We start from the raw sequence: 15,961 nt of genomic DNA, 5'->3' as shown, positions 1-15,961 counted from the left end.
AGGGCGGGGTGGGGTTGGCCACAGAAGATGAGGCAGGGGAGGGTTTTATACATTTTGTATCTTTGTAATCAGAGAGAAGAGAATTTCTATGGTTATTTTTACGGAATGTTCTGTTCCCGTTGCTGTGATGCTGACAGTGTTTGTCTTGACAGCGACTCCCAGCTGTGACTAGAGGGGCTGCTGCTGGGCTTTCCACAGTGGGGCTGTGCGTGTGGAAGCCCAGATCCCAGGGAGCGGCTTTCTCCAGGCTTTCCTTTGTGTTGTGTCCTGTCCCCTCCCATCCCATGTCTGGCTCACACTAGTGATCACAGTAGCAGACATATGGGACAGAAAGGGTAGCCCTGGGTGAGCACTACACATCCTGACCTGCAGTACTCCCTGCTCTTCCTGCCAACACCCCTGTCATGCTGCTCCCAGGGCCAGTCCCACTCTCTCCCAGCATCCTGGATTTTCTAGTCCTGCATATACTGTAGCTCATCAATGCATTTCAGCTCTCAGGAGAAGTCTCCTACAGTCTGAGTGCTGAGGAGAGGCTACCAGTTGCGTCCAGCTGGACTGAGTTTTGTGCTGGGTAGAAGCCCATGTTTGTGTTAGAGCTGTGTTGTGTCACACAGCCATTGTTCGAAACAGGGGCAGAGTGGGAACGCCTGCTGAGTTCATAGGGTTAGAATGCAGGAAGGCAAAAACGATCTGTGAGAGCTCCTGCCGAATGAAACAAGCCCCTGAGAAGCCTTCCCAAGGAGCCTCCACTCTGCGCCTCTCCCCGAGTGTCCATCTCCAAACGCCCAAGTCCCCAGCAGGCCCCTCTCAGCAGGGAGGATGGGGAAGAACACTGATTTCTGTTAGCCACCATCATATGTGCAGTGTCCTCTTTTTTCCTAGTATTGACTGGAGCAAACCCCTTCCATCCTCACATCCCCAGGAGCCTCTGCGTTACAGACTGGCTCATGGGGAGAGGATGGACACCACTCTCCATGGGAGCTAGATCTACTGCAGAATAGTGGGGAAATTTCTCCTGTGCAGTCTCCCAGAGTGGGCAATTCCCCAAGTCCCAGGTTAGCACCAAGTGGCCCACAGGGGAGGAGATTGGAGATGGGCCCAGCCAGCCAGGGAGCATGGCTGGAGGGTGCTGGCCAGGGCAGCATTGTTGCAATAGAGGAGCAGCCTCTTATCTCCATTTTATACTCCAGTCCCTAGCGCACAGGAGCCAGCCTCCCTTGGCCTGTACTGCAGGCCGCACTCATAGTAAGCCTATCCCCTGGCGGCTCCATGTGCATGTCCACGCATGTGCACCCCTCCCCGCCGTCCCAAGGCTCCCCTGGCAGCAGTGGTAGCTGCTCTGTCTGCTGCAAAGGCCCACAGCTCAGAACGGCCTGAAAGTTGAGAGGGAGAGGGCAGCTGTTTTCAACACACTGTAGTTTGACATTTAAGCCACCCTGACGGCTTATCCTTCCTCCCCACACTAAAGGGGATGAGGGCTTCGATTATCCCAAGGACTCCCTCGTGCTCCCTGCTATTTTATATGCTGGATTTGTGCTAATTGAACCCGACATGAAAATGGAAGTAAAAGAAAACTTGCCAATGGCCCCCACCTCCCCCCAGCCCTCTTTGACTGGTGTATTGCTGCTGGTTTCCCCAGAGGCACAGGCATTACCTCCCCCTGCCATGGGCAACAGTCTGTGCCTGGCTGTACTCTCTCAACCACCAATGCCGTCCATTTTGATTGTCAAAAGCAATGTGTTTACTAAAGTGAGCATGGGGTGCTGTCTCTCTCTCTCCAGGCTGCAGCCCTCAGTGGCCTCGTGTGTCTTGCTCTGGTTATCACCCACTTAGAGAGTAATGACACCCTATTTACTGCCTTATTACCATAGAACACTGTAGCGTAACGTTGACTCGAATTATGTAATGTTTACACAAGGAGAGTTTTTCCACTGATTGAGCAAACAGGATGGAAGGTGGTTTGCATCCTCTGAGACCTGGCCACCCTGGTGCTGCCGATGCCACCACTAGCAGGAGCCTTGGAAATGCTAATGGTGATTGACAACTGTATTCTCAAATACACTCCACAGTTGGCAGCTGGTGCAAAGGGCCTGGTGACCTTCCAGCCTGCGGCCTGAGCAAAGTGTGCGCAGAAGGAGGAGAACCTCTGCCTTGGAAATGATTGATCAGAGCTGCCTCATGGCCTGCGTCTGACGTGAGCAAGGCCCTTTAGGAGTGGAGGAAACTTCCCGCACCTGCCCTGGTTGCATTGCCCACCGCAGCATTGCAGCTCACACATTCACTCTCCTCGACTGGCTGTGGAGACTAGGGCAGCATGCTGCAGCCCCGCCCCCCAAGATGGGCAGATGGGCAAGAGGGCTACACACACCTACTTGTTTACAGAAATGAAGCTCTAATGTGCAGTGGAGCAGAAAGCACAGGCCACGATATTGGCCTTCTGTCTTGAAATAGCAGGTTCTGACAACACTGGGGAATGCAGACTCCCCATCTGTGCTGGTCACCCTCTGGCGCGTTCTCAGTGCCATGTTCCTTTCAGGAAAGATCTTGTTTACACTGTTTCTTCAGGCTGTATATAACCAGGACCTAGAGCTCTGTTTGTTACACTGATTTCTACAACTGCATCTTTCTTCAAATGCTGTTTGTACCGTCCATCCTGTTGTGAGTCCATGGGGATCTGTGCCACTTATTATCACCAAAAAGTTGGGTGGGTTGGCTTGGAACTGGGTTTTGAATGGAACCAATTTTCTGTGGAATTGTTTTTCTGGAGGGGTTGGTTGGATGAATGGTTTGTTTACACTCCAGGGGCATTTGTTCAGTGAGGGATGGCTGTGGGAGATCACAACCCTGTGTTCAGGAGAGGCAGGTGCCAATATAGCTCTGGGCTGAAGCTAGCTGACAAGGGCAGGGCAGGTTGATTCTGAGACCATAGCCATTAACCCTTAGAACGCTGCTGCTTTCCAGCCTGCCACCCAGGCTATATCCGCACCTCCGAAAGCTCCCCAGGAAACATCCATGCAGAGCTTTCCACGCTGGCTGCACTGCTGAGTGAACACAGCCCCCATCTTCAGCCCTGTCCAACACTAGCCAGCTTGTGACTTTGGGGAGAAGGGCAGGATCCTGCTCAGGCCCGCAGGTGCCTCCCTCTGACTCTTTGTAGATGACAGGAATTCACACAACTGCCTAATGGTGAGCTAGTGACATGTGCCAAAAAAGAGAGAGCAGCAACAATGTTAGCCTTGTGCCAGGCCTTGCTGGCCTTTCCTGTGCCACTCCAACCTGCTGCCTTGCAGCTCAGAATGTTCTGGGGAGGGGAGACCCCCCCCCCTCCATCTTTGGAAGCTGTGCTTAGCTAGTGACTCTGCAGATTATTCAGCTGTGGAGTGCATCCTCTGGTGGGTTGGTTGTCTCCTCTCCTTTGCCCGGTTTGTTGGCAGGGAGCGGAGAGGCCCACGGGCTCCGTCCCTGGCTGTGTAAAATTGTACCATGAAAGCCCCAGATTTGAAAATAAAATTCTATAAATCAGTCGTGGGCTCCCTCCTGCGTCTCTCTCTGCTCCGGAGTTCAGTTCGTTCCATCGCTATAGCCGTCTACAGCACAGGAGCCCAGCGTGCTCCACAGCCTGTCCGCAAACAGCACCGCTGTGACCAGCCACATCGGGTGTGGAGGGAAGAGACCAGCAGGAACACAGCATGCTGCACACTGGAGTGGGGGAAGGGGAAAATTTAAGCAAGGATGCAAGTGGGAAAGCCCAATTCTGGAGAAATACCCCAAGCTCTTTAATAACTGTGCAGAGGAGATGGGCACCTGGGCTTGAAAGTCTGACCCAAAAGACCCATGTACCATACAGTGCATGGACATCAATTAATCTTCCTGGATTAGCCAGCCAGCTGCCACTCTGATCAGCTGGCACAGAGTCTGGGCCCTCCCACCACTCCAGCTGCCCCACTTAAAAGGGCACTATGCAAAAGAAGGGTGGGTGGATGGAAGCGAGAGAGCTTCTGAGTCTGCCTGTGGGTGGGAGGGGATGAGACAGACGGGGGATGTGCAGGCACTGGGGTGTGAGAAGGGAAAAATGGGGGGCACTGGGAGTAGGAGATGTTTGGAGTAATAGCGAAGAGCCCAGCAGTTAATTGGAAAGCTGACACTGCAGCCTCCTGCAGTGCTAGGGCCATATAAACACCTACAGTCCAGCTGGGCCCATCCAGACCCCACAGCCAAACACCCCAGCACCGTAGCAGAGGACAGACTCCATGCCCAAGCTAAAGTTGGTAGGCAGCCCAGCGCCCTTGTGAGATGAATTCAATTGCAGGAGCAGGGCAGGCACTCTGCAAAACTCCCCCACTCAGCTCCCTTGTGCCAAGGCGCACAGCCCATGAATCACGACCTGGAAGCCTTAAGTCAGCAGAACTGTCCTTGGCTGAGCAGGGATCCTGCAGGCAGGATGTGTTCCCAGAAAGCTGGGGGTCAATTTCCCCCTTTTCAAGAGGCATTCGAGCTGGGTGAGTGCATGAGATGTGGGACAATATGCTTTTATCCCTCCGGCAAGCGCAGGCTCCTTGTAACGTCCAGCCCCGCACAGCCATGTCGGAGCTCTGTGATTCCTGCACCGCCAGCCTGTAGTTGGAGAATAGCTTCTCCCTGCACAAAGACAAGTGGCCACAGAGACCCAGAGGAGCCTCCCTTCAGGTTTCTCTTTTCTAGGTCTCCTCATTTGTTGTTCTAGGGCAGTGGTCCCCAACCTTTCTGTGGGAACAGCATATTCCTAGTCCCAGAAGACTGTGGCGGGCGCCAGACACCCTGCCGCTGAAATGCAGCAACGCTTTTCGGCGGGCGGCTCTTTGGCGGCCGTGCTCAGTGGCGGCATTTGTCCTGCGGGCGCACACAATTGCCCCGGCAGGCGCCATTGCGCCCATGGGCACCGCATTGGGGACCCCTATTCTAGTGCATGTGAAGGTGAGGGCCGAGAGCACTGGCCAGGCCACGACAGCCTGGGCAGGCTCTGCACGGCACCTCAGCCCTACTGTGCTTCCCCCACCCCCATCCAGCTCAGCCACTGCCCCAGGCGCCTCACCTGCAACCCTCTGCTACCCAGTCCTGGGCCCTCCACACAGCCCTGCCCAGGCCCCTTTAGTCTGACCTGCAGCCCAGAGCCTCCTGGCACTGCGAGGGTCTGCTCTGGGCTGAGGGGCCCCTCCCAGTAAGGGAGGCTCAGTGTGTGATTGTGGGCCAATTCCCCCACCTGGCTCTTTGTGCCACCGCATCCCCCAGAGCCAAGGGGTGTAAAATGCTTTTCTGAGTGGGCAGCATTTTGCACTCATGGGGCCCTGCTGTGAGCAACTCCAGCAGCAGTCAGCCCGAGGGAGCCTCAGGAGTTGAACGCATTTGTAGTGACGAGTGGGTACAAATAATATCAGATGGTTCAAAGCGGCAGCTTCTCAAGAACCAAGGGGTCAGCTCTGTGCCAGGGGAGCAGCACCATTACTAAGCCACAGTCCACTGACAGCAGGAGATCAGTAAGTGTTTACAAGCTAGAGATCATGCCTGAGCCCTGTCTGACCAACAGCCCCTCCCTCTCCTGCCAGCACTCCTACACAAGATCCTGTTCTCCAAGGAACAGGAGTAAGAGCGGGGCCAGGAGAAAGCCATGAAATCGAGTGCAAAGGGTACTGTAGACCACCACTAGATTAGACACCTGCCTCTCCTTTATTACTGAAAAAAGGGCCTTTCCCAGAGCACCCTTTGCCAGGTTTGGCTAGCTGGGGTTTGAGTCTCCTCTCCATGCTGCGTTGCAGCGTCCGGAGTAACCCCATTGAAGCCAGCAGAGTTACTCCAGGTACAATCTGTATAGTGGGGAGAAGAATTAGGCCCACTGGGTCAGTTTAAACAATTTCTAAGAGCTGTGATCTCTAAATTCCTTACTAAGTTACCTGGGTTTTGAGCTCCCTTCCCCCAATGCCTCCTCATGTATTTCAGTCCAGCCCTGCAGCCCCCTGGTTAGGCCCTGGCAAGGGTGGCTGTCCCCTTTAAAAGAGGCAGGCCCAGCTCCCCTCTGCCAGAACAGGTGCTCCCAGTTGGGCCAATAAAGATGGCAGAGCAGCACCTGGGCTTATCAAGGGTCAGGGAGGCTCAGCAAGTGAGGTAGCTCCTGGGGGAAGGCAGGTGATGAGTAGAGGGGTTGGCTGTGATCTCCCCAAGCTGGAGAGCCAGGACGAGAGAGGGCTGAAGGCAGTACAGGATCTGCTGAGCCAGAGCTGAAGAGGGGAGTAACAGAGGGGGAGGAAGGGGGTTTCTGTGGTGAGCTAGCAGCCTGCTGAGGGCAGAGCCAGGCCAGGCCCAGTTTCTAGCCTGCCTGTGGTGGGAGATTAATGGAACATGGGCAGTGCTGGATGCTCACCTGGTGAGGATGAACTCCCAGCTGGAAGGGCCAAGCAGGAGAGGACAGAAGAGCAGCCCAGATGTGGTGGAAGTGTCTGAACGTGGTCCATGCTTTGCTTGCTGATAGGGGCCTCTTAAGGGCTGTATACCCTAGGGGTGAGACCTGGACTATGTTGTGTAACTCCTGGACAGGGTAACCAGGTGTCCAGAACACCCGGCCACAAAGGGATGCTGGTGGCTCCGGTCAGCACCGCTGAACAGGCAGTCGACAGTCTGGCTGGCAGCGCCGTGCAATGGGGCTGGCAGGCTCTTCGCTAGCCTCCACTCTGCGTGGATCCTGGGAAGCAGCCGCTATGTTTGTTTCCCCCCGCCCCCCCGCCCGGCTCTCCTACAGCTAGGACGGGGTGGGGAATCTACAGCCCGTGGACCAGATCTGGCCCCCTGGTTAATTTTATCTGGCCTGCAGTGCCCCCCGCCCCTCCATGGGGCTGGAGCCACAAGCGCCCCTGTTGCAGGGAGCAGAAACCCTGAATCTTGTGGCCCGCCTGGAGCCACAAGTGGCAACTCACCCCATTGCAGGGGGAAGTCCTGAGTCTCTCCCTCCCCTCCCCCCAATCCCACAGGGCTGGAGCTGCAAGTGCCAGCTTGTCCCGCTGTGGGGGGGAAGCCGTGAGCCTCCATTCCCCACCCCGGGTGGGTGAGTGGCCCATGAATGATTTTGTTTGTTTGTTTGTTTGTTTTTTTCCCTGTGGGTCAGTGGCATGTGACAGAAAAAAGGTTCCTTACCCCAGAGCCTGCACCCCCAGCCAGAGCTGTCACTCTCCCCCAGCCCTGATCCCCCTCCTGCTGTCCGAACCCCACAGTCTCAGCCCAGAGCCCCCTCCCATGCTCCAAGCCCCTTGGTCCCAGCCCACTGCCCCCTCCTGCACCCTAAATCCCTCATCTCTGGCCCCCACCCCAGATCCCTCACCCCCTCTTGCATCCCAACCCACTGCCTCAGCCTGGAGCCCCCTCCTGCACTCTGAACTCTTCATTCTGGTCCCACCCCGGAGCCTGCATCTCCAGGGAAAGTGAGTGAGGGTGGGGAGAGTGAGCAACAGAGGGAGGGGGGATGGTGTGAATGGGGGCAGGGCCTTGGAGGACAGGCAGGGCAAGGGTGTTCGGTTTTGTGTGAGTAAAAAGTTGGCCACCCTACTCCTGAATGGGAGATTTGCACTAGGGTTAGTAATACACTGACCCTGAGGAGGGGGATTTGTGAGGCAAGGGAGCCTGGCATGGCATCCTTTGGGACCTCAAAGAAGTGGGGTGGTAACAGCTGCATGAGGGTGCTCAGCTGCAAGAGGGCCCAGAAGGGCCAGGAGGGAATTGTTCACAGACCCCTACACCTAGCTTTACTAGTGTACCTGCTGCGTGAGCTGCGGCCCCTGCTGCTTCAGTCCTGGGCCCCTACACACAGCTCTGCCATGGCCCCTCAATCCTGGCCCGCAGCCCCCTGTTAAGCCAGGCCTAAACTCATTCTCCTACCCTGCCTCAAAGCTCTGCTGGTGTGCCTCCATCTTGGCCTGCAGCCCTGCCCTACTGCAGTCCTTTGCTTCCCTTCTCCTGAAAACCTGGTCTGTGAAGAATCGGGGAACTTCTCCCTCTGAGCATCTTCCTCCCAAGGGGAGCCTTGTGCTGCCTCCATCACTGTCACCCACTGGGATGCATCAACAGGTGGCTTTTCTACTGTAGGTCAATCTTAGGCTGTGAGTGTGGGGTCCAGGTTGCTTGCTCCTGGATGCTGAGTGTGGCTCACAGGGATGCAGGGGACAAAGACTGATGCAATGTGAGGAGCATGTTCTTCCTTCTCTGGAGCTAGGATGGAGGCATGAGAAACCAAGTGACCATCCTGGAAGCTGGCAGGCAAAGGCCCCAGCGTCCATGCGGCAGTGGGGGCAGGGAGGAAGAGCTCTCCACGAGAGGGTGTGGAAGGACTGCAGGGAGGAAGAGTTGGGGGCACAGTGTTGAGGGAAACTCCTCTTACCAGTGGGTCCAGGCCCAGTGTAACTGTAAGCCAGTTGTGGGGAGGAAGGTGGGAGCCCAGCTGGCTGGAAGTTCAGTGATCAGAGACAGGGGAGAGATGGGGATAGTGATGGGGGGGGGGGGTAGTAGTGGGGCAATGAGACAGGAAGGGGCAATAAAAAGGCTGTAAAGGGCCCTGAGCTGCTACCTGTAGCAGTGCTCTTATAGCTTTATGGGGGCTGGAACAGCTCAGGTACACACAGTCCCTGATAAGGGAAGGAATGCGCAGTGCTGCTCAGTGGGAGGAGCTTCAGCAATAGGGCATAGGGGCCATCCCAGCATGTCCAGACAGCCAGGTGGAACCCTTCTGGGGCAGGTGCTTCCAGAGACCAGCTGTCCCAGGGACACATCCACCTGGTATAGAGGCTGGTGGAGGGCAAGTGTATAGCAGTGAGCACCTGGTTGGTTGGGACAGTCTGCACCAGCTGATGGGGCCTCTGGAAGACAAGGAGTTGCATGGTCTTTGGGACATGCGTGTTTGAGAGTGGCCCATGGACCCCGGACAGAGAGGGGTGGACTCCGCAGAGAGCAGGATGCTGGAACACGCTGCCCTGTCAGCCCCACCCCATAGACCAGCCACTGTTGGACCTGGGCTTTACACCTTGCTTCCCCAGCAGAATTCCTACTGGGTGTTGTGTGCAAATGTTTCAGCTCCATCTTCCTGGCAAAGCATTGCCCATTGCTGCGACTGCCCTGGGCTGCCCATGGGACTGGGGTACCTCGTGCATGGGGAGTACTCACAAACATGCTGGTATGAGTTAGCAGTAAATATTATTATGATTGTACTGCACAAAGCCCATGGAGAGAATGGGCCCCATTGTGCTGGGTGCTGTACAAAGGTCTGTCTGTCTCCTAGCCCCCACTGCCAAGTAAGCATTAAAACTCCCTAGAGAAAACACACCCTGTGTGTGCCTGACACTTCCTCTGTGCACACACCCAGGAAGTGCACAAGCATCTGTGGCACTCTCACCTCCTGTGAACATCCTTGCAAATCAACTCTTGCTGGTGCAAGTGTTCACCTGAGAGTGACTGGAAGGGCTGAGATACCAGCAAGGGAGTTTGCTGGCTTGATTTGATCAAATGCTCTTGGATAGCTGTTAGAAACGTTGACCCGGCTCTACCCAAACACCACGCTGATGGGCACAGTGCAGTCAGAGATGCTGTGGGCACTAGCATTGCTAGGCGGGTGGTATTCCTAGGCTCCTGGTGCTAAGGGACGCATCAGCTGATCACTGACAGCCAGCTCAGGAAATGCACCAACCTGATCCTGTGGCTGATATTTGAAAGACAAGTATCCCAAATGCTGCTCTAAGAGGGAACGGGTTGGAGAAGAAGCTGTAGGTAGCCCTGGGTGTCAGGCAATAAACATTCTGGTAGGAGAGGTTTGGGCCAGCTGGAGAAAACAGTCAGTGGACACTGAGTGAGGAGGTGCCTGTTCTTTAGAGAAATGGGCTGAAGCACGAAGACAAAAGCTAAAGCCTTGCTGCCATTCAGCACCTACGCGTAGAGGCCAAACAGAGGCAGAGCTACCCCGTGCAGTGTGCCACTTCTGACAGTGCCTGGAGAGAGACTGGGTCTTGTGACCATGAGCATCTCTCTTGGCAGAAGGAGATGGTCTCCAGCAGCTGCTCTGCCACCAGAGAAGGCATGAGGAGTGCACATGCTCTGGATTGGAGGTGAGGTTTTTTTTGGCCTGAGATGCTGCAGGATCTAGAATCCACCCTAGCTTGGGTGGATACGTGGGCATGCTGCCCTCTAGCAGAAATGGTGAGAGGAAGAAAGCAGGATAACCATGCAAGTGTCTGCACCATGGGAACTGGTTGCACTGGGTTTTCTAACCACAGGTTGTTTCACCTGATGATGGGTTCCTGCTGAGACCAGGCAGCGCTGAGCCCCATCCATGAGCACTGGGGTACTTTCAGTCAGTGCCGCATGTCGATTCACTTGCTGCGTCCAGTCACGGGTAGGCTGCATGCCCTTGGGGGCAGGGACGGTTTGGGGACCTGTGTCTGTGAGTGGCCCAGCGCCTAATGGGAGCTCAAAAAGCACTCTAGTAATGCTGGGTGAGTAATGCAAGTGCAGGGCCAGCTATCACTCGGCAATGCTAGACTGAAACCTTACCCAATCCCTTCGCACCCCAGGGCGCTGGAAGATGTGAAAGGCTGAGTTGAACTCAGGGAGCCTCACAGGAAACTTTGGAATGAGATAAGGGAACTCCTTGCTCTGAGCTCACGTACCCAGTGAGTGCACATAGAATAGGCCACTGGGTACAGCTGTCCTTGTAGAACACTCTGGTAAGCACCCACCTTTGCCAGTGGGCATTGCCCTAGAACTCAGTGGCCTATGGGACCAAGGCTGTAGGCAAGGGCATTATAGGACCATCTAAGGTTACTCCTGCTGAGCCAGGGATGTCTGTAGCACTGAGGATCTGGCACTCTGGATGGGACATGAGGGAGTGCTGGGAGATCAAGGGGTCTGGCAGTGAAAGAGCCTGAGAGGCGCTTCTTGGTGGTGCGTTCAGGGGCAGTGCCCAGGAAAAGGCTGGATTGGCACCTTGGTAATGGGACAGGGCTGTCTGTGAGGAGTAGGTCTGGGGCAGAGTTTGAAGGAGTGGGGGGGGCATGGCTGGAGGTTCAGGAAGGATCTACACCTGGGGGTAGCATGGGAAAAGGTGCAGAGCTGCTTGGGGATGTGATAGGGAGTGGAGCTGGCAGAGTGGGGAATGTGAGAGAAGGGAAGTTGGGGGCATGCGGGATGAGCTGTCTGGCAGCAGGGCCAAGGCCTGCAAGGTTGGGGGGCAGTTTGAAGCCAAACTGTTGCTGGTACAAAGTAGAGCAGCATCCCCCTCTGGTTACGGGTGTTGGCTGTGACCTACAAAGCCCTGTATGGTTTGGGATCTGGCAGCCTGAGGGATGGGAAGACCTGCTGCTGGGGTCTCTTTGTGAGAGACTCTAGACTCCAACACATGCCCCAGCATGGTCTGACAATGCCCAAGGCTCCCACCCTCTGGGAGCAAGTTTCCTATGGCTCTGAGTGGGGAACAGCCCTAGACTGAGGCTACTTGCACCTGGGTAGGAAACATAAAAGTTGCCCCCGAGGCACCCTCTGCAGGCAGCTCCTGGAGCTGCTACTAGCCTCTGGTCCTTCCACTGTGGATGAATAGTGCCCACCTCACACCCCAGGGGAAGGGTTCTCAGCCAGGGCCTCTGGAAGGGGTAGAGGGCCATCCCCAGGGTCAGCGACTGGCAAGGACTGAAGAGTTGAACAGGCCAGAAGGAACATTTCACCCTGAGGTCTCGCCCAGCCAGCCTGGGGTAGGGTAGCAAGTGTGAAAAAATCGGAGCACTTTTTTTCAGGGGGAGGGGATACAGTTACATATGTAAGTGGGAGAATAGTCCCACTATTGTGGGGAACTTTCCTAGCTTCTGCACTACCCCGGTGAAGTGGGCTAGAGAAAGGATCTGAGTCCTTACTCCCACTTCCTTTACCCAGTGGCCTCCCTGCCCTTGAGGACTCCCCTTCTACTCTCTTGTCTGGCAGAGTCCTCATAACCCCAACAAGGCTGGGCCCAGGATTCCTGGGGGGCTCAACCCCCAACCCTGCTGTGGTCACCTAGGACAGGGGCTAGGGTGTCCCCATTCTGGGATACTCTCTCTGCACTGGGCACTTCTCTGACCTACTGATCATTACATACAATTTGAAGCAAATGCAAGTTATTTAATCAACAATTAATTAATTTTGAAAAGAATAAGGGAAAATGGGAAAGGTTAAGGAAACACATCACCCCGCTCTGAGGCAGGGAACATCACAAACAGCGTCTCTGGAATGTCCGGGCAGTTCACAGTCTGTTCCTTGGAAATCCCAGGATGCCTTCTCAGACCCTGGCTGTGTTGCAGGGATGCTGTGGGTTGGACACTCGCTCTGGTGGTGGCCACAGGCTCTAGGTGGCAGGGCCCTTCTTCCCAGCGTTGCCTCCGCCCTGTCGGGGTTACCAATCCCCCTTCCAGTCTGGCCTGCAGAGCCGCCTGTCTGAGGCGTCTCCCTGTGCTGGGCCCACTGCCCAGGGTCCCCCCGGCTCTCCCCAGCTGCTCACGACACCTGGCTGTGGACTGCCTCAGCCCCAGCTGCTGCTCTGCCTCCAGCTCCCTGGGCTGCTTCTCTGGCCCCTCCAGCTCTGGTTGCTGCAGCTCTGCTCCCAGGGAAAGTCTGCTCTCTCTGGACTGTGCCTCTGGATCTGGCACAGCTCTGCTCCCCAGCTCAGCTCAGGCCCCTGCTTTCTCCTTAGCTGTCCCCACTCTGTCTGACCCAGGCAGTTCCAGCTCACACGGCAGACAGGACCTCCCTGGCCTCCTGATTCGCCTGCCTGCCCTGTCATTCAGGCTGACCTGGAGCATCGGCCTCTCCCCATTGTTCAGAGGCACTGTCAGCCTCAGGGTCCTGATTCCCCATCGACCCTTCCCCCTTTTAGTACTGGGAGCTAGCAACTAAAACACCCCCACTGAATGTTAGTAAGGGGCAACAGTCCCCCTTACACACAGATAAGACAAAGCCCCTAATATGCAGACGTCTGGTTACCCTATCATGGAAGCACAGGGCTGTGCTCGGCAGCGCCACCCTGTGGCTGATTGAGGTGCCACATTGGTAGGCTTCTAGGTTCTCCACCCAGCTCTCCTGAGGCAGCTGTGCTGTGGGGCCATGACAGAGGCATGGGAGGGTGTGCAGTGAGGGAAGGGATTTCAGGGAGGCATCCCCCTGTAGATGACCCACAGACCTCTGTGCTAGTCTCCTTGAGGCCTGATTGCCCACCTAGGGGCCCCCAGCCTGGCAACTGCACTGTCAGGGTTTGCCCCTTTAAACCTATTGACACATGAGGCTATGGTGCCCTCTTGGCAGGCAAAGGAGGGTGGTGGGGGGAGTGGTGTCTCAAAGATCACAGTCAAGTATTAATAGTGGGAAGGAGAGTGTACACTTCACTGGAGGGCTGTCAGGCACAGCAGCTCGCACCCCACATCAGGTAAGCACCAGCAATCGCGGGAGAGAGTCTTCTTCCGGTGAGGGGGAGAGCTGCAACTAGCCACAGGGCAGAGGGGCACCTCACCCAGCAGGAGAATTGCTCCAGCCATCTCAGCATAGCACCAGGAGCAGCTCATCCGGGTCTCAGCTTCACTGTATCCGAGCTGAGTGTGCACAGAGCAACTCCATTACCTGTCCCTGGGGCTGTGCCCCAAATCATGGGAGGTGGGACACCCCGTTAGCAGTCATGGGGGCTATGCTCCCGTCTCCATGGGGTACGAGATCCCTAGGTGCAGATGGTGGATTTGTGTGCGGAGGGGTTGTCAGGGGGTTGTCATGCAGCTGTTGTGATGTGTCCCACTTTGGCCCCTGGCCTCTGCCAGAGCAACCAGGCAGTAGTGACATTTGGCACACGACCCACTAGAGCAAGGCTCCTAGGCAGGAGACCCCAGCCTAAAGTAGCCGTGCTACCATTCCCCCTTGGGCTGGCGCCTGGGCTCTGAAATCCAGCCGGGAAGGGCTCTCCGAGCCCGAGTGGGGACAGCTACGCTGCTATTTTTAGCACCGTAGTGCGAGCCTAGGGTAACCACCCGTCCTTTATTTTAAGGGACCTCCTGCACCGTTTTAACATTAAATTGAAGCTTGTGAGACTTGTACGGTGTAGTGGAGGGCAGTAGGAATGTACACTTGAGGAAAAAATACACAATGTGCTGAGGAAAATGGGGTTTCCCTAAAACCGCCCATAAAATAAACCCTTGTCCCTCATGTGGTTTCCCTTTATTTCTATCCCCCCCCCACACACACACAAAAGGGGCTCACCCTTCGCAAGCCCCAGGAGTCCCAGTCCATAGACCTGGCCTCTGCGTCTCGCCGCCAGGATGGGGGTGTGTGTGCAGTGTAGACGTGCCATCAGACCCTGAGCACGGAGAGCTGGCTCTGCCCAGCCCCACGGGACGGATGGGTTAGGCTCTCCCTGAGCTAGGCTGGCTGGGAAGGAAATAGCCCACTTCCTTGATCAGCCCTGTCACTGCGAGGAGCCGGGGCACCGCAGGGAAGTATCCCCACCGTGCCCTGCTGCAACTGCCTTCACTGGGATGCTGGTGTGAAAGCAAGGGGCCTGACTGCTGTACAAAGAGGGTCCCTGGGGAACGTCCCAGCTGGTGACACTGCCCTCCTCCAGGTCCCCAGCGGAGGGCACGCTGGGGGGCTGCCTGCGGGCAGACACAGTATATCATGCCCAGCTATTTGGGGCTGCGCTGTGCCCCACAGGCAGCTGTGGACCCTAACGCCAACCCCAGCCTGTGCTGTGCTTGCTGTGCAGGGATGCCCCTTACATAAAGGATGGGTGGTTACCCTGGGCTCGCACAATTGTGCTAAAAATAGCATAGCTGTTCCCACTCAGGCTCCGAGAACCCTTCCATCTCCCCTCCCCATGCTGGCTGGGTTTCAGAGCCCAGGCACCAGCCAGAGCAGGAATGGCCGCACTGCTATTGTAGCCCTGCGAGGCCCCTGGGGAGCTGCGCAGGCCAAGCTCTCCTTGGTGGCTGTAGCTCTAAACCTTGAGCAGGGATCACGCCTTGGGCGAAGGGCTGAGCTCATTTGCTGCTGTGTGTGTGGGCAGGGGGTCTCACGAGGGGCTCAGAGCAAGGAGAGGAGATTGGCCAGGCCTTGCCACTCCCACAGCCCAATGGGCTCTGCCTCATTCCTCTGGGGCCTGCCCTCTGACTGGGCGTCTCCCACCTACCCGAGGTCTGGCCTGTGTGAAATGGAGCAGCGGACTGAGCCCAGGGCCAAGAGACAAACAGTCGCTCTTGGGAGCAGGGCCTGCTGCACCTCCCACCACCCTGCAGCCAGGGCTTAACAATGGCAACGGATGCCAATGGCTGGCTGTGCCTATCCCTCCCATGACTCCTCCAGGGAAGCCAGGCTCTGCCTGCAGAAATGGAGACTCCAGGGTTGCCGCTCTGGCCCCTTTCACCAGCACTGAACTCACCTGGCAACTAAAATCCTTGCTAATTCTGACTGGAGAGGGGTGTGTGCAAGCATATGTGCATCCACTTGTCTATCTGAACATGCGGGGGGGAGGGTATAGGTACACAGCTGGACATGTGAGTGTCTGGGAGGTGTGGATTTAGGTACACAGCTGTATGTATGTGTTGAGGGTGGGTATAAGTATGCAGCTGTGCATGTGTGAGACTTAGGGCCAAGGGTGGAGGGTATGGGATCACAGCTGTATCTGTATGCATCTGAGGGAAGGGGCGCAGTGGGTATGGATACACAGCTGTACATGTATGTGTCTGAGGGGCAGGTGTGGAGGTATAACAGCTGTACATGTATGGCTGGCGGTGGCAGAGGGTGTAGGTACACAGCTGTACATGTGTGTATATGGGGGGGCAGATGAGGGAATAGGTACACAGCTATACATGTGTGTCTGGGGGATGGGGATGGAGGGTATGGGAACACAGCTGTACGTGTGTGTCTGAGGATAGGGGGTAGAGGCTATAGGTACACA

General features: G+C 56.1%; 1 protein-coding gene across 1 annotated transcript in view; it reads left to right on the top strand.

Moving 5' to 3' along the window:
• The first annotated feature begins 13,393 nt into the window (after positions 1 to 13,393).
• SLC26A6 (solute carrier family 26 member 6) overlaps positions 13,394 to 15,961 on the top strand; it is a 29,469-nt gene continuing 26,901 nt past the window's right edge. The window contains exon 1 of the mRNA XM_084633483.1: positions 13,394 to 13,450. The gene's annotated coding sequence lies outside the window, so the exon portion shown is untranslated. The remainder of the gene's footprint in view (positions 13,451 to 15,961) is intronic.

The sequence above is a fragment of the Lepidochelys olivacea genome (assembly GCF_965140295.1).
Source record: "Lepidochelys olivacea isolate rLepOli2 genome assembly, chromosome: 7".
Taxonomy (NCBI): Eukaryota; Metazoa; Chordata; order Testudines; family Cheloniidae; genus Lepidochelys; species Lepidochelys olivacea.
The sequence above is the reverse complement of the archived record's forward strand: the minus strand, read 5'-3'. Positions and strand labels throughout refer to the sequence as shown.